At 44.4% G+C, this 22,550-nt stretch overlaps 2 pseudogenes; one reads left to right on the forward strand and one right to left on the reverse strand.

Moving 5' to 3' along the window:
* Positions 1–12,783: 12,783 nt before the first annotated feature.
* On the reverse strand, positions 12,784–12,902 carry LOC134959481 (5S ribosomal RNA; annotated as a pseudogene).
* A 225-nt stretch (positions 12,903–13,127) lies between these two features.
* LOC134959494 (5S ribosomal RNA) lies at positions 13,128–13,246 on the forward strand (annotated as a pseudogene).
* Positions 13,247–22,550: the final 9,304 nt, after the last annotated feature.

Below are 22,550 nucleotides of genomic sequence, written 5' to 3' on the forward strand. Positions count from 1 at the left end.
CCTTTGATAAATATCACTATGTTTGTACTGAATATATCACATAAATTGTGTTTCTAACTGATTAACCCACATCCTATTGGGAGTATTTACCCTCTATTCAATTATCTTGAAATGAAAATTATATGGGAAGGTGAAACAGATATTGGGTTAATTGATATACATCGAGATTTGCAGTGAATACACTCATAAGAATAGATTTCTATTATTTGTATCATTCAAAACAAATTTTCTTCTCTTTCTATCTTCTTATTATTTCGGTGCTCTCTCATCGGCTTAACTCATTTATTGAGATAACGACAGCAGAAGCACATTATTTTCATATTGCAGAAACACCTAAAAGGACTCTCTCATCCTCAATTCGATGTCTATAGACAGGATTGGGGACAGTAGACATCCTGGTTGTTAGTGCATATGAAAGCTGTATTTCATAGAAATTACTGCATTTGTTGGTTATGATATATTTAGGCATTAAAGCAATTTTGCTTCTTTTTCCTCTGAGTGTTTTTTCACAAATGCCACACAATTTATTGTGAATGTACACAACAAGTTGATACTTCAAGTAAACGTTGTATTTGAAACTAATCAAGGGCTTATAAATAGTCAGCAATACAGGTATTTAATACTGGCTAGGGACCTCTCCCCTGCACTCTCATTAACTTTGCCCTAGATTGGGCAGATAAAGTTAACAGCAGATACAGGTCTTGGGAGTGGTGCATATGCTCCAGTTGGTTCTCTCATTGGAGATTCGATGCTTTTTAGCAGATCTCCAAAAGCAGAAACCAGGCATTTAGTCACCGATTCCTCCCCATCTTCCTTCTAACCTTTTTTTCTCTTTCCTAATTTCCCTCTCCCAAATGTATGTTATTTGTATAAAATTTCTAATGAAGTTTAACCATTTATTGAACATACACTACCTACTGTCAAAGTCAGAAAAATGTCTTAATGCACACTGCCATATTTGCACCGCACACTGGTCCGTGCTGCGCGTGCGTACGCTCTCCCGTGGAAGCGCATACTCGCAATAGCGTGCACTCGCACGCGCAGTATGCGCATTTACGGTAGAGTTTATGTGTTCGTAGCGTGCGACTCATTCGTTACAAAAGTTCACAATTAATGTAGTTTATAGATCATGTTCCCCTCAATAGTTTCTGTAAGTTTGGTTTAGATAGAATGTCCCTGAGCGGAGGAATCCCTCTTTGTATTGCACGAAGTGTCTAACAGGAGTCATACAGCAGTGTTTGGTACCCATCGGAAGAGTATTTAATTAGCAATATTCCGGTGTTGGTTTGGAGCGTATTAATCGCTCGTGCGAATAGTTATGGACATAAGAAGTTTATGTCCATTTCTACGATTTGCACATACTCAGGTATGCGGCGGGAAACCCAGTTCCCCACCCACCTGAGCTGTTGGAAATCAGCACAGCCCACCTGTATGAATCAACCTATGACCTTTGGTTACAGTACAGGGCCGAATTCCTGTGTCCAATAAACTGTAGGATTGTAGGGACTAGGAGATTGCATTGTGTGTGGGGCATAAATAGGCAGACCGACCACATCCAGCTCTCACTCTCTCATCAACGGTTATCTGCTGATAATCGGGAGCTGGATATCGAGGCGCTGGCGATCATACCCTTTGTGCGTAAGTTCTCTCCATAATCATTGTCTTTCTGCGAGCCAATCTCTCTCTCTCTCTCTCTCTCTCTATCTCTCTCTCTCCTCTTTTTCTCTTAAATACCTTATAGTATTATAGTATTGTATCGTATTGCATTTAGGTCAGTGTAGTATTGTCTTTTTTTGTATTTATTGTTTAGTTCTGTGGTTAGGAAGTCTCTGTTATATTGTAGTGTATCATATGTACTGTTATCCCCTTTTACAAGTATATTAGACATAATACAGATAATAGGCTTTGGAACCCTAAACCAGTATCAGTGTATTTACTATAGTGTTAAGTGTTCACTTGAGCGTCGGTGACGCTCAAACAGCTTTGTAGGTAGTCAGGTTACACAAGGTTGCATTTACACCCTGTACTCACATTAAGGTATTCTGTGTATTTCATTGGTATAAGGTTTAATATCAAGGTATAGTGTTGTGAGCGTCTGCACCGCTGGTGACCTCCTCGTGGTCTCTAGCGTATGCTACGTTACAGCGAATCTTTCCCCTAGACATAACCAATAACGTGTTCTGTGATCACTAGGCCGTGAGCGAACGTGACGCTTGAGCGTCTCGCTTACCGCTGAGCGATCGTTACGCAAATAGCGTACCATTACGGTACTTCTTGAGCAAACAGCGTACAGTGTTCTTAGCTTCATAAAGGGTTGTTTATACGACAAGGAATTTAGCATTGTCAATTGCGGGCTCGTCCGGTCCTTTTCACATCTGCACTAGGTAGATCAGCAGACGTTATCCCCCAGCAAAAGGGTGGGAGGTTGTCTCGCAGTTGCTGACGGGATAAGCGTCTGCTTCGCTTAGGTAAAGAGTGCTGAAGGAATCCGGTAACCGGAAGTAAGAACAAAACGCTTGTGTCTTTTAAAACTGTTTATTTTTCTTTTGTCTTGCGTACGCACGCATATATCTGCATTTCTATTTCATTTTTTCGTATATCACTATTCCTGTTTGCCAAATTTTATAGTTGATAGAAAGGGCTAAAAGGAGATTTGCTGTTATTTAATAGTAGAGGTAATAGTTAAAGTATAGAACAAACACACGGTTTGTCTGAGATACAAGGCAGTCAGTGTGGATTGCGGTAGATGATCAGGGATCATTTACATTGATAAAAGTATATATATTGTGTTACGGTGGATCCTTTGCATTGCGTACACGTGTCGCTAACAAAGACTAGCGTACGCAATCCAAAAGGCAGACGCACGCAGCGTTCATTACGCAACGTAGCGTCTGGTTACGCCCACGTAGCCCAAGTCACGAAAAGTTGAATTAGCGCAAAGCGATAATTAGCGCAAAGCGATAATTAGCGCAAGGCGATAAGTATCGCACAGCGGTAGATAACGCGAAGCGGTAAATAACGCAAATCTGTTTTTAGAAAATCTGAAATTTAGTTTAACAGATCCTGCTCCTAATTGGTAACACTCTTGGCCTGAAGACAATTTCTGCGCAGAAATAGATATAGAAACAAAAGTGTACATGTGTTGAGTGAGTGTGTTTTGTATACAAAAGTTTATACAATTTTAAAGGTGGAACCAAAAGGAAAGTCGGGTACTCGTTAAGGAACATACGTGTAAGTGACATATACGGTGGCCAGGGAGGCATCTCTGGTTAAATAATATTTGAGCATTAGAGTATAGCGGACCATAAGGTAACAAGACCAGGAGGTCATAAGGAACAAGACCAGGAGGTCGTAAGGTAAAAGGTCCGCTATAAAAGTCCAGTGGCACAACGCCTGGGGTGTTGGTGCAGAACCCATATAGGCCATACAAGCTCTGGTTGAAGGAATCGCGGCCGGAAACATCGATTCCATTGATCTTTCAGTACATGACAAGTAGTGCTCGTGTACTGAACGATTGGACCGCACGTTATTGTGTGCAGTAGTTAGTAATCTGACCTAATACCATTAGAGTAAAGTGGTCACAAACGCTATCTGTACATTCTGACGTGATTTGTGTAATTTTTTATTTTTGGAAGGGAAGTTCGCTGGTCACTCAGGAACTATCTAACAACCCCAACTTTACTGGAAAGAGTAAGTGTCCTGCGGGTAACCCTCATATGTTCCAGTAAACTAAAGGTTCACAGGGGCCCTGGGTTGGGTACCACAGCTCTGGTTTACAGTGATTGCGGCATAGGCCAACGTGGGCGAGAAGTAAGTGGGGTACTTGATAAACCACCACCGCCGGCCTGCCCAAGGACATCTTGGTTTGTTTGTAAGGGTGCGCTGAAAGCCTTGATATTCAAGGAGGAATAAGCAACGCCTGCAGATTATGGGGGCCATTTGTTCAGGTAGGGGGCGATCAACCCAGGTTCAGGTTGATTCAGAGAACCGATCCATCGGGTCGGCACGATATGTGATGTGTAAGAAATATGGAAATCACGCTGAAGTTTTTTGTGATGAATGGGAGAGAATGACTGTACAAGACAGGGACAAGTTCCCAAGAATAGGTAGCTTCAGTCCAGAGGTGTTACAAAATTTAAGGAGGAGGATAAGTCTCGTTGAACTAACGAAGAGACAAAATAAACATTATGAATATTTACAGTTATGGCAACAGGAAAGTGAATTACAAAGAGAGTCTATTGACTTTTCTGACTCTTATCTTGAGAGGAGAGACATGGCATCGGGAGAGGAGTTGATTGCGGAGAGAAAAGCACAAGGGTGGAACAATAAAAACGCTCTTAGCAACTGTAATATAGATTATAAGAATAAGTGTAATAAATGTAACAATGATTATTGTAATACTGTTGAATGTACAACTATTAACCTGTGCCAGTTGCACCCCATGTCAAACCTCCCTCAGGAATACAAACAAGACAGTGAGCCCAGAACGATGTCAGCACCTCTTCCAACAACCATCACAGAAGCCATCCAGGTGGACACGACCAAATGGGTAAAGGCAATAATCGAACCCCCTAACGGAGGGTCAGGTGAGGTCGTGTCCACAGGTACGTACAATGTTTCATATCACGCACAAACAGATGTACCCCATATTGTAAGGCCAACACAAGATGATGGAACTGAGCTCAATCTGGCCAGGGTGATCTCAGTCCCCAATGGGAAGACTGACGATCAGGGAATCATTCCCGTCAAGGACAGTGCAATGCGCTGTCTCTTGTCCCGGACCGAATTGAGATCAATTGTGTCTGAATTTCCTGATCCTAGGAAAAATCTAGCCAAATGCCAAAGGTTTATTAAAGAACTAGGAAACGCCACAGAACCCACCAACAAAGAGTGGCGGACAGTGCTGAGGGCATGTTTGCCCTCCAGGGTTGACCCTGAAAAAATTCATTGCTGATTGTAAATTAAACATGGAGGTACCCTGTATGGAGGAACACAATCAGGAATGTATTAGGCAGATTAACCGACAGTTAGGAATATATTTCCCAGCTGCTGTCAAGTGGAATGAAATTTTCTCCATAAGACAAAACGAAAGGGAAAATGTTTCTAATTATTTCAATCGAGCACTGCAAATAATGGCTAGGAACACTGGGATCGCAGACATCAAGACAAATGCACAACATAAAGGAATAGCGGTTAAGGTATTAATGAATGGTTTAAAAGATGAATTAAAAACAAGGGTACAGACCACCAACCCAAACTGGAGAGATATCTCGGTGACTGCACTAAGAGAGGCCGTCATCAATCAGGATCAGAATATCACCAGATACAGAGAGTCACAAAGAGATAAGTTAATGGCAGCAAAAATACAGGCCCAAACCACAAGACCACCCCAAAAGCCCCACACCCCTGCGAGAAATCCAGATATGGTAGTCTGTTACCATTGTCATAGAAAGGGACACATTGCAAGAGATTGTAGATCACGAGAAAGACCACACCATAATCATAAAAACCAAGGAACCAGGGAAGCACAGGGGAAACGATTGATGATGATGAGCATCCGAGCGTTTGAGGAGGCATCAAATCAGCCAAGACCCCATTTCACTGACACTTGGAGGAAGCCCAGGATTTGTTACCATTGTAGGAGAGAAGGGCATTATGCCCACAACTGCAACAGCCCACATAAAGTTAGACCCCCCTAGACCAAGAAATGAGCAAAATTACAACACACACCATTATAATCAAGAATCACATAGGCAGGAAAGGTGATTGTTAGGAATGGAGGCAAGCCTGAGGTAACGGTTAATGAAGTGGGAGGTCATTCACTGAAGACACGGGAATGACCAGGTTAAACGTTGTAAATGTATTTGTGAAAAATGTTTTTCCCTTTTCTCTCTCTATCCCCATCTCTGACGATTATTGGTAAGAATTCAAACATTGCATATTCGCTTGGTCCTTGCAGAAGTCTACCAAACCCCAGCATGACCTATCCACCACAATGTATTCTGGCCAGATACAGACAGTGGAATAATGCAAGTGCTGGTGGGGAGGGACTGCTCAAGGAGACCATTAGACACGTAGATACGACAGCCTAATAAGTCTGACAATGTTTTTCTAATACTAACAATGTTTTCTTACAATGTTTAAAAATGCTTTGTTTCTCTTTTCTTATTGATGGTTATTGTCGAGTTATGTGATGTATATATGCACATGAATTGTTCTCTATCTCTTTTGTTTTTTTTATTTTCTCTCTCTCCTCACTGATGTTTCCATGATTTAAAGATGGTATGTCACCCCTAAGTGTTAACCAATGGTAATGCCAGATTTTGCTCCACACAGAAAGATCGCTAGTTAGGAAGAAAGATTACATCACCAGAAGGTTCATTCGGAAGACTGAAGAGACAGCACCTTTTGAGAGGACAGCAGAACAAAAAGAACAACAAAACGAGAGAACTTATTATCGTAACGAGTTCTCTCCCCCTCAAACTGATTTTCTTATACCCCCTTTACAAATTTCTTCTTTTCTCCTCCTGTAAGATGGACTTGCCCCAAGAGACTGTGATATGGATTTTGATGTTAACCATGATGTTGACCAGAGCAGTCTGTTCCGGCGAGAGTACCATAGAGGTCGAAAGAGGTTCTGGAATGGGTCCCGATTATGATGATGGAGGCGTAGTTTTCCAAGATCAACCAAACCAACAAGCAAAGGCGAGTATCAGAAAACGATCCGATAGAAGAAATTGTGATGGATTGTTAGCTGAGGAAAATTGTATCTGTAGGCTATGTGATAATCTGGTTGAAGATGGATGCATAAAGAAATGCCAATCTAGTTTTAATATCCATATGGACCGGCATCCATTGAGTGACTATCACTCTCTAGTGGGTAACGTGTTGAACCAAACAGATTGTTGGGTATGCTCTCAAGTACCTCAGGGTCACAGCAAATCAGGGCTAGTACCATTTCCTTTAACGTTAGGGGAGGTACTTGAGCTAAGTGGTGGGAGACCGGTGGACCGGAGGTTTAACATCTCCAGCCCTCCTAGTTTGAAGCTCCACCAATACCATGTGGATAGGTCCCTCATATGTTTTAACATCTCCAATCCCAGAAAACCGGGAAATTGGGAAGTGTCATGGAGCAACCTTACCATGACCTTTTCACACAGAGCAGATAGAATGCCTACAGATACAGAGCTCGTACGCCACATAGTCAGTAGAGGAAAATCTTTCCGGTATCGATATACCTTAGGAAATAGGATTACTAAAGTTGGAGAGGTATCACCAGGATACTGTGCACATATCGTACAAACTGATACGTGCATTAGGCAGATGGAAGAATTAGGGTCAGGAGATTTCACCTGGAAGGTTTGTAACATGGTCATGTCCTTCTCCGTCCCCTATGTTCTCCCCGATGATGCATATTTCATATGTGGGAGAAAGGCGTACAAGTGGCTTGCCCCAAACTCTGAAGGATTGTGTTATATTGGAAAAGTATTGCCTGAAGTGATGACTGTTACACATGACAAAATGAAGGACATACACCGTGGTGCCCAAGCTCCTTATACTCACACTCATTACGAACACCGAGTTAAAAGACAACTGTCAGAAAGGTTAGAGCATCCGGCCTCTGATCTTATCCATGAATCCACCGGGATTCAGGTTCTGGTAGCGTTAGATTTCACTCGTACCGCTCGAGGTGTGATGAATTATAGATACATTTCCGCACTCGCCAATTTGTTAGATAATATCACTGAAATGTATGATGACACGTTTAGATACACTGGAAGAGAACTTCAAGCTTACAAAACAGAACTAGTTCAGCATAGGATGGTTCTTAATTATCTTACAGCAGTAACCGGCGGATATTGTGTTACATTGGCAACACAGTACGGCATAAAGTGTTGCACGTATATCACAAATAGCACCGAGGATCCGGTAGAGGTCATAGACCAAAAGATGGACGATATTCTGCAATTAAAGTGGGAATTTCGTCGAAAACACAATCTCACCCTTGCTGCTGTAGGTAATGAGCTGACTGGTTGGGTGTCATGGTTGAACCCGCGAAATTGGTTCTCCGGTTTAGGAGACTGGGCTCAAGGAGTCATAATGGATGTTGGAAAGTTTCTCCTATGTATTTTGGGTGTCGTTATATCTATTGGATTGATATTTAGATGCGGGCAGGCTTTGATGAGGTGCAAGCAAAGTACGAAAGTGATGAGCTTGAGGAGTGAGGAAACTGTAATTAACCTGGATTTGATTTATGACCCAATGCTAGAAACCATGACGTAATGATGTAATGAGTATACGGTCCGTCTTTCACCCATTTCTATGTTTTCCTCCGAGGTACAAAGACCCACGTAGACGAAGGATTTGATGAGCCAAGGGGCCGACAACGGAAAGATGGAAAGAAGAAGAGCAGTCGACCTGATATACAAGATTTTGATGGACAATGCCATGGGTACCCCAGTTTCCCTAGGAACTTTAAAATCACGATAGCCCAACATTTTTTGTAAATCCATGGACGTTGTTTGCTTTACTCACGATTTATGAGCAAAAGCACAAAGAAGAAGACTCCAATCAACCGACACCAATCAAGACCTCAATCGACGAATGTACATTTCCCTGACATAGAATACCATTGCATTTTTCATAAGTGTTCTCTATCTTCATCTCTACAACCCTCAGGTAATGACACACATAGACGATAGGGAATTCAGGCACAGATATCAGCAACCACATACCTCCCCCATTCATGTATCATCAACTAAAATGTGCATCCCCATTTTGTTACAACTACAGCCGAAATGAGCTCGGTAAAGTTTGACAGCCCATCCACAGACCTGTACCACAGGATAAGAAGGAATTCAAATGTATACTTCGCAATACCTCGAAGCTTGATTTACCACACGTACGGCACAATGATACATGACCCTCCAAACATGGACTCATACACACATGCTCCTGCTTTCTCACTAGGTCATACCCTCTTCACACCTTCTCCTCTCTCCTCCCCTACCCAACCATGGAAATCAATTAACCCCTGACTTACATTTTTCTCCTTAAATGTTTTGTGGCAGTTATTATTGACTGCCAAAGGGTGGACTGTCAAAGTCAGAAAAATGTCTTAATGCACACTGCCATATTTGCACCGCACACTGGTCCGTGCTGCGCGTGCGTACGCTCTCCCGTGGAAGCGCATACTCGCAATAGCGTGCACTCGCACGCGCAGTATGCGCATTTACGGTAGAGTTTATGTGTTCGTAGCGTGCGACTCATTCGTTACAAAAGTTCACAATTAATGTAGTTTATAGATCATGTTCCCCTCAATAGTTTCTGTAAGTTTGGTTTAGATAGAATGTCCCTGAGCGGAGGAATCCCTCTTTGTATTGCACGAAGTGTCTAACAGGAGTCATACAGCAGTGTTTGGTACCCATCGGAAGAGTATTTAATTAGCAATATTCCGGTGTTGGTTTGGAGCGTATTAATCGCTCGTGCGAATAGTTATGGACATAAGAAGTTTATGTCCATTTCTACGATTTGCACATACTCAGGTATGCGGCGGGAAACCCAGTTCCCCACCCACCTGAGCTGTTGGAAATCAGCACAGCCCACCTGTATGAATCAACCTATGACCTTTGGTTACAGTACAGGGCCGAATTCCTGTGTCCAATAAACTGTAGGATTGTAGGGACTAGGAGATTGCATTGTGTGTGGGGCATAAATAGGCAGACCGACCACATCCAGCTCTCACTCTCTCATCAACGGTTATCTGCTGATAATCGGGAGCTGGATATCGAGGCGCTGGCGATCATACCCTTTGTGCGTAAGTTCTCTCCATAATCATTGTCTTTCTGCGAGCCAATCTCTCTCTCTCTCTATCTCTCTCTCTCCTCTTTTTCTCTTAAATACCTTATAGTATTATAGTATTGTATCGTATTGCATTTAGGTCAGTGTAGTATTGTCTTTTTTTGTATTTATTGTTTAGTTCTGTGGTTAGGAAGTCTCTGTTATATTGTAGTGTATCATATGTACTGTTATCCCCTTTTACAAGTATATTAGACATAATACAGATAATAGGCTTTGGAACCCTAAACCAGTATCAGTGTATTTACTATAGTGTTAAGTGTTCACTTGAGCGTCGGTGACGCTCAAACAGCTTTGTAGGTAGTCAGGTTACACAAGGTTGCATTTACACCCTGTACTCACATTAAGGTATTCTGTGTATTTCATTGGTATAAGGTTTAATATCAAGGTATAGTGTTGTGAGCGTCTGCACCGCTGGTGACCTCCTCGTGGTCTCTAGCGTATGCTACGTTACAGCGAATCTTTCCCCTAGACATAACCAATAACGTGTTCTGTGATCACTAGGCCGTGAGCGAACGTGACGCTTGAGCGTCTCGCTTACCGCTGAGCGATCGTTACGCAAATAGCGTACCATTACGGTACTTCTTGAGCAAACAGCGTACAGTGTTCTTAGCTTCATAAAGGGTTGTTTATACGACAAGGAATTTAGCATTGTCACTACTGACTTCAAAACTTCGGCCACAGTGTGTACTCTAAAAAGGTGTACTGTGGTGTTGGTTGTGTTTTGTTTTGTTTTTTGAAGTTTATAGTCATACTAAAGGAGTATTATATTATCAACTGGGGATGGTTATACTTGTATAATAAGAAACACGACATAGGGAGACAAGCTTAGAGGCTCAGCCAGTCATACCACAAAATATCCCTATGGAATAAATGTTATATGTTGTATGTTAATGTGAGTCCAATTTCAATAAAAGTTACGTTTTAGATTACCAATATGAGTGCCCCATAAAAAGGAGTTGTCTTTTCTTTTTGTATATCAGTACTTGGGTTCATGTCAGAAATGCGTAACACATTTTTCATTGCCGAGATCATGTAATGGATGTTCCTAGTGGATTGTGTATATGTCTCAACCTCGTCGACACTGGAGTCAGACTCCGTGTCGACATCTGTGTCTGCCATCTGAGGTAACGGGCGCTTTTTTGAGCCCCTGATGGCCTTTGAGACGCCTGGGCAGGTGCGGGCTGAGAAGCCGGCTGTCCCACAGCTGTTTTACGTCATCCAGCCTTCTATGTAAGGAGTTGACATTGTCGGTTAATACCTTCCACCTATCCATCCACTCTGGTGTCGGCCCCACAGGGGGCGACATCCCATTTATCGGCCTCTGCTCCACCTCCACGTAACCTTCCTCATCCCACATGTCGACACAGCCGTACCGACACACAGCACACACACAGGGAATGCTCTGACTGAGGACAGGACCCCACAAAGTCCTTTGGGGAGACAGATAGAGAGTATGCAAGCACACACCAGAGCGCTATACAGGTTGAGTATCCCATATCCAAATATTCCGAAATACGGAATATTCCGAAATACGGACTTTTTTGCGTGAGAGTGAGATAGTGAAACCTTTGTTTTTTGATCGCTCAATGTACACAAACTTTGTTTAATACACACAGTTATTAAAAATATTGTATTAAATGACCTTCAGGCTGTGTGTATAAGGTGTATATGAAACATAAATGAATTGTGTGACTATAGATACACTTTGTTCAATGCACAAAGTTACAAAAATTATTGGCTAAAATTACCTTCCAGCTGTGTGTATAAGGTGTATATGAAACATAAATGCATTCTGTGCTTGGACTTAGGTCCCATCACCATGATATCTCATTATGGTATGCAATTATTCCAAAATACGGAAAAATCCAATATCCAAAATACCTCTGGTCCCAAGCATTTTGGATAAGGGATACTCAACCTGTATAATGCAGGGATTAACACTATAACTGAGTGATTTTTCCCCCAATAGCTGCTTGTATAAACAATATTGCGCCTAAATTTAGTGCCCCCCCTCTCTTTTTAACCCTTTGAGCCTGAAACCTACAGGGGAGAGCCTGGGGAGCTGTCTTCCAGCTGCACTGTGAAGAGAAAATGGCACCAGTGTGCTGAGGGAGATAGCTCCGCCCCTTTTTCACAGACTTTTCTCCCGCTTTTTTATGGATTCTGGCAGGGGTATTTATCACATATTAATGGGTTGGGGTTTTGGAATCCGCACTGGTTCAGATTGTAATTAGATGAAAGCAGTTAGTAAACAAATTTTTATCTGCCGTAGAGGGCAGAAATCATACTGATGACCAACATAAAACTACCAGTTCGCCTGACCGGCTTTTGTGGGTAGTATAGGGTTGGCGGTGCTCCCTGACATAAGTTCAGAACAAACTTTGTAGGGTTTTTTTTCCGCAAAGAAGCAAAAAGAGACTGTTTAGATGTCTTTCTGGGGCACACTTTAGATAATTCAATTGGTAATGAAGATGAAGTAATGTGAGATATAATTATAAAGATAAAACATAACTTTTATTACATATCAGACGATAAAAAAAGAGGGGAGAGACAAACAAAATAAATAAATGATGCTGTATATATCAGCAAGGTGAATAAAAAAAGTATTAAATCACAATGTGACGATATGTGACTCTCTTAATGTAAAGTAGGTGGCAGAGGGTTTATCCGCACACCCACTGGGAATAAGCGAGTATTGATGTTTGAATTGAATCAGAGCGAAAATTTGTTGGTAAATCCTGTATTCTCTATGGATTTATGAATTTTTATACTTAAGTATATTCATATGAGAGAAACAGGAAAAACCGGCTTTAACGACTCTGGACTCCTTCTTGGGTAACACAATTATTAGTGCTGCAAAGACCAATAGCAATAGGGATATAGGTGAATTTAAAGATATATACACGGAAGGTGTATTCCTTGATACTACAGTACCTGGTATTCCCAGAGGGTCACCCTTTCTGGTACTGACCAGGCCCAATGCTGCTTAGCTTCCAAGATCAGACGAGATCGGGCATATCCAGCATGGTATGACTGTAGACAGTCAGGTATAAACCTATCTGCGTATGGAAAAACCAATTGCTTAATAGGTGTGGGCTGGTCTGAGAAGGTATCAGGAAAAGTATAGATAAAATGAAACGAATAGATAATATACTTTTCAGTAACCGGGTTTCATTTTACCTATACTTTTCCTGATACCTTCTCAGACCAGCCCACACCTATTAAGCAATTGGTTTTTCCATACGCAGATAGGTTTATACCTGACTGTCTACAGTCATACCATGCTGGATATGCCCGATCTCGTCTGATCTTGGAAGCTAAGCAGCATTGGGCCTGGTCAGTACCAGAAAGGGTGACCCTCTGGGAATACCAGGTACTGTAGTATCAAGGAATACACCTTCCGTGTATATATCTTTAAATTCACCTATATCCCTATTGCTATTGGTCTTTGCAGCACTAATAATTGTGTTACCCAAGAAGGAGTCCAGAGTCGTTAAAGCCGGTTTTTCCTGTTTCTCTCATATGAATATACTTAAGTATAAAAATTCATAAATCCATAGAGAATACAGGATTTACCAACAAATTTTCGCTCTGATTCAATTCAAACATCAATACTCGCTTATTCCCAGTGGGTGTGCGGATAAACCCTCTGCCACCTACTTTACATTAAGAGAGTCACATATCGTCACATTGTGATTTAATACTTTTTTTATTCACCTTGCTGATATATACAGCATCATTTATTTATTTTGTTTGTCTCTCCCCCCTTTTTTTATCGTCTGATATGTAATAAAAGTTATGTTTTATCTTTATAATTATATCTCACATTACTTCATCTTCATTACCAATTGAATTATCTAAAGTGTGCCCCAGAAAGACATCTAAACAGTCTCTTTTTGCTTCTTTGCGGAAAAAAAAACCCTACAAAGTATTTATCACATATATAGCCTCTGGGGCTATATATTGTGATGATTTTGCCAGGCAAGGTGTTTATATTGCTGCTCAGGGCGCCGCCCCCCCCCCCCCCCCCCCCAGCGCCCTGCACCCATCAGTGACCGGAGTGTGAGGTGTGCATGAGGAGCAATGGCGCACAGCTGCAGTGCTGTGCGCTACCTTGGTGAAGACTGAAGTCTTCTGCCGCCGATTTTCCGGAACACTTCTTGCTTCTGGCTCTGTAAGGGGGCCGGCGGCGCGGCTCCGGGACCGAACATCAATGGCCGGTTCCATGCGGTCGATCCCTCTGGAGCTAATGGTGTCCAGTAGCCTAAGAAGCCCAAGCTACCACCAGTTAGGTAGGTTCGCTTCTTCTCCCCTTAGTCCCTCGCTGCAGTGAGTCTGTTGCCAGCAGATCTCACTGTAAAATAAAAAACCTAAAATATACTTTCTTTCTAGGAGCTCAGGAGAGCCCCTAGTGTGCATCCAGCTCAGCCGGACACAAGAATCTAACTGAGGTCTGGAGGAGGGTCTTAGTGGGAGGAGCCAGTGCACACCAGGTAGTCCTAAAGCTTTCTTAGTTGTGCCCAGTCTCCTGCGGAGCCGCTAATCCCCATGGTCCTTACGGAGTCCCAGCATCCACTTAGGACGTCAGAGAAATAATTATTTTTACCATGGGGAAAGGGGTTGGGTTCGCAATGCTGGCAGTCAGAATACCGTGTGAATCGTGACAGGAAGTATAATTACCTTCCCCAATGGCCCCCTAACCCTCCCATTCTCACAGCCTAAACCTAACCCACCATCCTCCGCAGTCTAACTCTCCCCCTCTCCAGGGATGCCTAAACCTAACCCCCCCTTTCTAGTCTAACCCTCTCCCCGGAGCCTAAACCTAACACTCCCCCCCCCCCCCCTTCCCCCCTGAGGCTTACCCGCGGAACGGCAGTGGGACAATCGGGATCCCGGGTGTCAGTAAGCCGGCACCGCATTCCTGCATTGATATTTTGACCGGACCCCTGGGGAGAGTTGTTATTCTGACAAATCCATTGAAATGCTGGAAGGAAAGTTGCACAGATGACTGTAATTCATATTATAATCTATAGTGGATACGGAGGATATGTTACACAGATGTAGAAATAGTATTTTACTTACTGTGCAGGTTCATCATGTATCCTGCCTGCACACAGTGATTGGAAGCACATTTGTAGGCTGGACCAAGTGTCACTATAATGCAGCCCATTCGTTAGCAACTAGTGACATCACTGGGCTTCATTCCCTTCAGCTTATCCCCCCGTTCTCTTGTATTCACTGATCAGTTCAGTGTAAATCACAGGAACAAAGGTCCCCACAACTTAGTGACATCACGCGTTGCTAGCAATGTACCCACCACAAAGCTCAGCTGCACCGTTATACAAGTGAATGTTATATTTCTAGTGCTTTTTGGCAGATGAAAGTCATGGGTCAGTACTGCGTGCGGCACGTTCTCCAGTGCACGGACTCTCATACGCACATACAGAGGTATATTTACGGATACCACTTATACACCGCCAGCTTTGAACATGGGTTATTGTACATGAGAGCATAACCCGTGTTACTGTGCGGTGTAAAAGGGCCCAGTTGGAATAATCCGGGTCGAGCGAGCTGGTATTCCAGTTCGGGAAGCAAGCAGGCTTGAACGTGTGTTCAACATGGCTCACTGTGCTGTGTAAACGGGAAGCCTGGTCAATGCGACTGGTTACCCATTCAGTCAGTGTGGACAGGCGGCGCTTGGAGATCATGTGATTGCTAAGCGACGCCCCACCGTTGACGTCACCAACCCAGTAATATGCAGGGTTGGAAACAGTGATAGCGAGGGGCCTGAGACATGTCGCAGTCAGGAGGCACCCGTGTCAGGCTCCCAGGTGCGACCCGTATAAGCGTTGGCTTTTTAGAGCTGCTGCTCGTCAGGTGTTCTACACTAGGGAGAGTTTTACATTTACTATCACTGCCCATTTAAATCCCACCAAGCACATAGTAAATAATAAGAATTTACTTACCGATAATTCTATTTCTCGGAGTCCGTAGTGGATGCTGGGGTTCCTGAAAGGACCATGGGGAATAGCGGCTCCGCAGGAGACAGGGCACAAAAAAGTAAAGCTTTTACCAGATCAGGTGGTGTGCACTGGCTCCTCCCCCTATGACCCTCCTCCAGACTCCAGTTAGGTACTGTGCCCGGACGAGCGTACACAATAAGGGAGGCAATTTGAATCCCGGGTAAGACTCATACCAGCCACACCAATCACACCGTACAACTTGTGATCTAAACCCAGTTAACAGTATGATAACAGAAAGAGCCTCTTAAAGATGGCTCCTTAACAATATAACCCGAATTTGTTAACAATAACTATGTACAGTATTGCAGATAATCCGCACTTGGGATGGGCGCCCAGCATCCACTACGGACTCCGAGAAATAGAATTATCGGTAAGTAAATTCTTATTTTCTCTATCGTCCTAAGTGGATGCTGGGGTTCCTGAAAGGACCATGGGGATTATACCAAAGCTCCCAAATGGGCGGGAGAGTGCGGATGACTCTGCAGCACCGAATGAGAGAATTCCAAGTCCTCTTTTGCCAGGGTATCAAATTTGTAGAATTTTACAAACGTGTTTTCCCCCGACCACGTAGCTGCTCGGCAGAATTGTAATGCCGAGACCCCTCGGGCAGCCGCCCAAGATGAGCCCACCTTCCTTGTGGAATGGGCCTTAACAGATTTAGGCTGTGGCAGGCCTGCCACAGAATGAGCAAGTTGAATTGTGTTACAAATCCAACGAGCAATCGTCTGCTTAGAAGCAGGGGCACCCAACTTGTTGGGTGCATATAGTATCAACAGCGAGTCAGATTTTCTGACTTCAGCCGTCCTTGAAATGTATATTTTTAAGGCTCTGACAACGTCCAACAACTTGGAGTCCTCCAAGTCGCCAGTGGCCGCAGGCACCACAATAGGTTGGTTCAGGTGAAACGCTGATACCACCTTAGGGAGAAAATGCGGACGAGTCCTCAGTTCTGCCCTATCCGAATGGAAGATTAGATAAGGGCTTTTATAAGATAAAGCCGCCAATTCAGATACTCTCCTGGCGGAAGCCAGGGCCAGTAACATAGTCACTTTCCATGTGAGATATTTAAAATCCACCTTTTTCAATGGTTCAAACCAATGGGATTTGAGGAAATCTAAAACTACATTTAGATCCCACGGTGCCACCGGAGGCAACACAGGAGGCTGTATATGCAGTACTCCTTTAACAAAAGTCTGTACCTCAGGAACTGAGGCCAATTCTTTTTGGAAGAATATTGACAGGGCCGAAATTTGAACCTTAATAGATCTCAATTTGAGACCCATAGACAATCCTGATTGTAGGAAATGTAGGAAACGACCCAGTTGAAATTCCTCCGTCGGAACACTCCGATCCTCGCACCACGCGACATATTTTCGCCAAATGCGGTGATAATGTTTCGCGGTGACTTCCTTCCTTGCCTTAATCAAGGTAGGAATGACTTCTTCTGGAATGCCTTTCCCTTTTAGGATCTGGCGTTCAACCGCCATGCCGTCAAACGCAGCCGCGGTAAGTCTTGAAAGAGACAGGGACCCTGTTGTAGCAGGTCCCTTCTCAGAAGTAGAGGGCACGGGTCGTCCGTGACCAACTCTTGAAGTTCCGGGTACCAAGTCCTTCTTGGCCAATCCGGAGCCACTAGTATTGTTCTTACTCCTCTTCACCGTATAATCTTCAATACCTTTGGTATGAGAGGCAGAGGAGGAAACACATATACTGATTTGTACACCCAAGGTGTTACCAGTGCGTCCACAGCTATTGCCTGTGGATCTCTTGACCTGGCGCAATACTTGTCCAGTTTCTTGTTGAGGCAAGACGCCATCATGTCTACCATTGGTCTTTCCCAACAGTTTATTAGCATGTGGAAGACTTCTGGATGAAGACCCCACTCTCCCGGGTGAATATCGTGTCTGCTGAGGAAGTCTGCTTCCCAGTTGTCCACGCCCGGGAAGAACACTGCTGACAGTGCTATTACGTGATTTTCCGCCCAGCGAAGAATCTTGGCAGCTTCTGCCATTGCACTCCTGCTTCTTGTGCCGCCCTGTCTGTTTACATGGGCGACCGCCGTGATGTTGTCCGACTGAATCAACACCGGTTTTCCTTGCAGGAGTGGTTCCGCCTGGCTTAGAGCATTTTAGATTGCTCTTAGTACCAGAATGTTTATGTGAAGAGACTTTTCCAGGTTCGTCCATACCCCCTGGAAGTTTCTTCCTTGTGTGACTGCTCCCCAGCCTCTCAGGCTGGCGTCCGTGGTCACCAGGATCAAATCCTGTATGCCGAATCTGCGGCCCTCCAATAGATGAGCCTTTTGCAACCACCACAGAAGATATACCCTTGTCCTTGGCGACAGGGTTATTCGCAGGTGCATCTGAGGATGCGACCCTGACCATTTGTCCAACAGATCCCTTTGGAAAATTCTTGCATGGAATCTGCCGAATGGAATTGCTTCGTAAAAAGCCACCATTTTTCCCAGGACTCTTGTGCATTGATGTACAGACACCTTTCCTGGTTTTAGGAGGTTCCTGACAGGTCGGATAACTCCTTGGCTTTTTCCTCGGGAAGAAAAACCTTTTTCTGAACCGTGTCCAGAATCATCCCTAGGAACAGCAGACGTATCGTCGGAAAACAGCTGCGATTCTTGGAATATTTAGAATCCAGTCGTGCCGTCGAAGAACTACTTTAGATAGTGCTCTTCCGACCTCCAACTGTTCTCTGGAACTTGCCCTTTTTAGGTCGTGCAAGTAAGGGATAATTTAGATGCCTTTTTTCTTTGAAGAAACATCTTTTCGGCCATTACCTTGGTAAAAAGGCCCGGGGTGCCGTGGATAATTCAAACGGCATCGTCTGAAACTGATATTGACAGTTCTGTACCACGAACCAGAGGTACCCTTGATGAGAAGGACAAAATTTGGACATGGAGGTAATCCTTGATGTCCAGGGACACCATATAGTCCCCTTTTTTCCGGTTCGCTATCACTGCTCTGAGTGACTTTATCTCGATTTGAACCTTTTATGTAAGTGTTCAAAACATTTTAGATTTAGACTATGTGTCACCAAGCCGTCTGGCTTCAGTACCACCATATAGTGTGGAAAAATAATACCCTTTTCCTTGTCGTAGGAGGGGTACTTTGATTATCACCTGCTGGATATACAGCTTGTGAATTGTTTCCAATGCTGCCTCCCTGTCGGAGGGAGCCGTTGGTAAAGCAGACTTCAGGAACCTGCGAGGAGAAGATGTCTCGACTCTCCAATCTTTACCCCTGGGATAATACTCGTACGATCTAGGGGTCAACTTGCGAGTGATCCCACTGCGCCCTGAGACTCTTGAGACTACCCCCCCACCTTGAGTCCGCTTGCACGGCCCCAGCGTCATGCTGAGGACTTGGCAGACGCGGTGGAGGGCTTCTTTTCCTGGGAAAGGGCTGCCTGCTGCAGTCTACTTCCCTTACCTCTATGTCTGGGCAGATATGACTGGCCTTTTGCCTGCATGCCCTCATGGGAAAGGAAAGATTGAGGCTGAAAAGACGGTGTCTTTTTTAGCTGAGATGTAACTTGGGGTAAAAAAGGTTGGATTTCCCAGCTGTTGCTGTGGTCCCCAGGTCCGATGGACCGACCCCCAAATAACTCCTTCCCTTTATACAGCAATACTTCCATCTGCCGTATGGGATCTGTATCACCTGACCACTGTCGTGTCCCTGACATCTTCTGGGAGATATGGACAACGCACTTATCTTGATGCCAGAGAGCAAATATCCCTCTGTGCATCTCACATACATATATATAGAATGCATCCTATTAAATGCTCTACATGAATAAAATATTTTCAGTCAGGGAATCCGACCAAGCCAACCCAGCACTGCATCTCCAGGCTGATGGCGATCGCTGGTCGCAGTATAACCACCGTATGTGTGTATATACTTTTTAGGATATTTTTCCAGCTTCCTATCAGCTGGCTCCTTGAGGGCGGCCGTATCTGGAGACGGTAACGCCACTTGATAAGCGTGTGAGCGCCTTATCACCCTAAGGGGTGTTTCCCAACGTACCCTAATTTCTGGCGGGAAAGGGTATAACGCCAATATTTGCTATCGGGGTAACCCTACGCATCCTCACACACTTCATTTTATTTTATCTGATTCAGGAAAAACTACAGGTAGTTTTTTCACTCCCACATAATACCCTTTCTTGTGGTACTTGTAGTATCAGAAACACGTAACACCTCCTTCATTGCCCTTAACGTGTGGCCCTAATGAGAAATACGTTTGTTTATTCACCGTCGACACTGTATTCAGTGTCCGTGTCTGTGTCGACCGACTGAGGTAAATGGGCGTTTTTAAAACCCCTGACGGTGTTTCTGAGACGCCTGGACCGGTCCTAATAGATTGTCGGCCGTCTCATGTCGTCAACCGACCTTGCAGCGTGTTGACATTCTCACGTAATTCTCTAAATAAGCCATCCATTCCGGTGTCGACTCCCTAGAGAGTGACATCACCATTACAGGCAATTTCTCCGCCTCCTCACCAACATCGTCCTCATACATGTCGACACACACGTACCGACACATAGCACACACACCGGGAATGCTCTGACAGAGGACAGGACCCACTAGCCCTTTGGGGAGACAGAGGGAGAGTCTGCCAGCACACACCAAAAACGCTATAATTATATAGGGACAACCTTATATAAGTGTTTCTCCCTTATAGCATCTTTTATATATATACAATATCGCCAAAATCAGTGCCCCCCCTCTCTGTTTTAACCCTGTTTCTGTAGTGCAGTGCAGGGGAGAGCCTGGGAGCCTTCTCTCCAGCTTTTCTGTGAGAGAAAATGGCGCTGTGTGCTGAGGAGATAGGCCCCGCCCCTTTTTCGGCGGGCTCGTCTCCCGCTATTTTTGAAGTTAGGCAGGGGTTAAATATCTCCATATAGCCTCTGTGGGCTATATGTGAGGTATTTTTTGCCTCTAATAAGGTTTTTATTTGCCTCTCAGAGCGCCCCCCCCAGCGCTCTGCACCCTCAGTGACTGTTGTGTGAAGTGTGCTGAGAGGAAAATGGCGCACAGCTGCAGTGCTGTGCGCTACCTTTATGAAGACTCAGGAGTCTTCAGCCGCCGATTTTGGACCTCTTCTTCAGCGTCTGCAAGGGGGCCGGCGGCGCGGCTCCGGTGACCATCCAGGCTGTACCTGTGATCGTCCCTCTGGAGCTAGTGTCCAGTAGCCAAGCAGCAAATCCACTCTGCACGCAGGTGAGTTCACTACTTCTCCCCTAAGTCCCTCGTTGCAGTGATCCTGTTGCCAGCAGGACTCACTGTAAAGTAAAAAACCTAAGCTAAACTTTCTCTAAGCAGCTCTTTAGGAGAGCCACCTAGATTGCACCCTTCTCGTTCGGGCACAAAATCTAACTGGAGTCTGGAGGAGGGTCATAGGGGGAGGAGCCAGTGCACACCACCTGATCTGGTAAAAGCTTTACTTTTTTGTGCCCTGTCTCCTGCGGAGCCGCTATTCCCCATGGTCCTTTCAGGAACCCCAGCATCCACTTAGGACGATAGAGAAATACCCTATAGTCTGCTGTGCCTGTGAGCGGTCAATCATCCCACCTGAGAGAATCTGGTAAGTGGCTTAGTGTCATCTTTGGGCCGACATATGTCCGACGTACTGCATTACATACACTGTGTTTTAGGGCAGACTAGCTTGTTACATGATAATTATCCTTCATCGATGGTGGATCATCAGATAGTGTTCCGCCATCAATGGTGGGGTCGATGGCAATTGATTTTTTACTGTGCACTGCGCCAGGAGTCAGGTAGATAGATGCTGCCTTGGCCAGACATCCCTCACCTCCTGGCTATACTCATTACTGCCTAGTGCTGCCAGGATACAGTAACGGAGGGGGAAGGCACAGCAGCTGCTATCAGTCAGCACATCAGCAGCCCCTCTCCGTCCTCACTCTCCCCACCCACTGTCGATCACTCAGTGGGAGACTGTGTGCAGCCAGCCACCGGGGGTGCTACACCACGCATGCACAGAGGTAACCATTGCTTGCAAAGCCTCTTCAGCCCATGCGTGGCTATTCGATACCAGGAGCCATCGATGGTAGATTATAGCATATTTTAAAACCATCAATGGTTCCAGATAATTGCTCCATTGACGGCAACCATCAACGGGGGATGTACCGATGGCCATCCCTACTAAAGCTTCTAAAAATGAAAAGTGGTGATGTACATAGCAACCAAATTATGTCTATCATTCCTCTTGCATCCTAGAAAATTACACAGAATTTGATTGCTATAGGCAACATCACTTTCCATTTTTAAAGCTTTAGTAAATTTTACCCCAAGGAATCCTGCATTTGTCCCCGCTTTGTTGATTTAGAAGCAACAAAATTCTGTAAAATAAAATCCTCTGATGGTGGCTAGCATTTGGAATGTGGGCAGAAGCCCATCTGCTATATAGATATGTATAGAGGAGATATCCTTCCCCACCTGTGGCTCAGGTGTTAGCAGCGAAGGAAATGAGGCGGCACTCCATGGACTTATGCAAAAAAGGTTATATGTATTTAAAACATAGTGACATCAAAGTTGCATCGTGTCAAACAAAAACAAGAAGCAGGTATCTTACAACGTTTCAAGGCATTGCAGCCTTTTCTTCAGGTAAGTAAACCCTGGTGCTGTGAAAAAGA

The sequence above is a fragment of the Pseudophryne corroboree genome, chromosome 9 (assembly GCF_028390025.1).
Source record: "Pseudophryne corroboree isolate aPseCor3 chromosome 9, aPseCor3.hap2, whole genome shotgun sequence".
NCBI lineage: Eukaryota > Metazoa > Chordata > Amphibia > Anura > Myobatrachidae > Pseudophryne > Pseudophryne corroboree.